We start from the raw sequence: 1,051 nt of genomic DNA, 5'->3' as shown, positions 1-1,051 counted from the left end.
CTCAAAATAGATAAAAGACTTAAATGTAAATCATGAAACCATAAAAATCATAGAAGATAACACAGGCAGCAAATCTCTCATACAAATATTTTTGCTGATATATCTTCTAGGGACAGGGAAACAAAACAAAAAAATAAACAAATAGGACTACATCCAACTAAAAATATTCAGCACAGCCAAATTAACCATAAACAAAATGAAAAGGAACTCACTTTACGGGAAAATATATTTGCTAATGATACACCTGATAAGGTGTTATTTTCCAAAATATAAAAAGTATTTGCTTGCCCTAGCTGGTTTGGCTCAGTGGATAGAGCATCAGCCTGCGGACTCAGGGGTCCCAGTTTGGTTCCGGTCAGGGGCATGTACCTTGGTTGCGGGCTCATCCCCAGTGGAGATGTGCAGAAGGCAGCTGATCAATGTTTCTCTCTCATTAATGTTTCCAGCTCTCTATCCCTCTCCCTTCCTCACTGTGAAAAATCAATAAAATATCTTATCTAATAAAAGAGAAACATGGTAATTAGCCATAACTTCACTCCCCTTCCCATTGGCTAATCAGGGTGATATGCAAATTAACTGCCAGCCAAGTTGGCGACCAGCAGCCAGGCAGCTGATGCGAACAGGGAAGCTTGCTGGCTCCAGTGACGGAGGAAGCCAGGTTCCCCGCCTGCCTGCTGGGTTCCGAAAGCTCCTGAAGGAAACATTGTTACAAATATAGAAGCTAAACAAAACCCCAGAAACCTGCTTTCAGCCAGCAGGGATCTCAGAGCTGGAGTGAGCAGGACCCCAACAGTGTTACAATTATAGAACCCAAACAAACCAGATGCCTGCTTTCAGCAGCCGAAGCCTCAGAGCTGGAGCCAGGCCTCAGAGCTGAAGCTGGCCCAGAATTTAAAAAAAAAGAAAAAAAGGAGCAGTTGGGAGCTTCAGTTACCCTCCAGCCTGAAAACAGCCCTCAGCCCCTCACCCAGACTGGCCAGGCACCCCAGTGGGGACCCCCACCCTGAAGGGTGTGTGACCAGCTGCAAACAGCCATCATCCCCTCACCCAG

Source organism: Myotis davidii, unplaced genomic scaffold (genome assembly GCF_000327345.1).
Source record: "Myotis davidii unplaced genomic scaffold, ASM32734v1 scaffold2339, whole genome shotgun sequence".
NCBI classification, from domain to species: Eukaryota; Metazoa; Chordata; class Mammalia; order Chiroptera; family Vespertilionidae; genus Myotis; species Myotis davidii.
The sequence above is the reverse complement of the archived record's forward strand: the minus strand, read 5'-3'. Positions refer to the sequence as shown.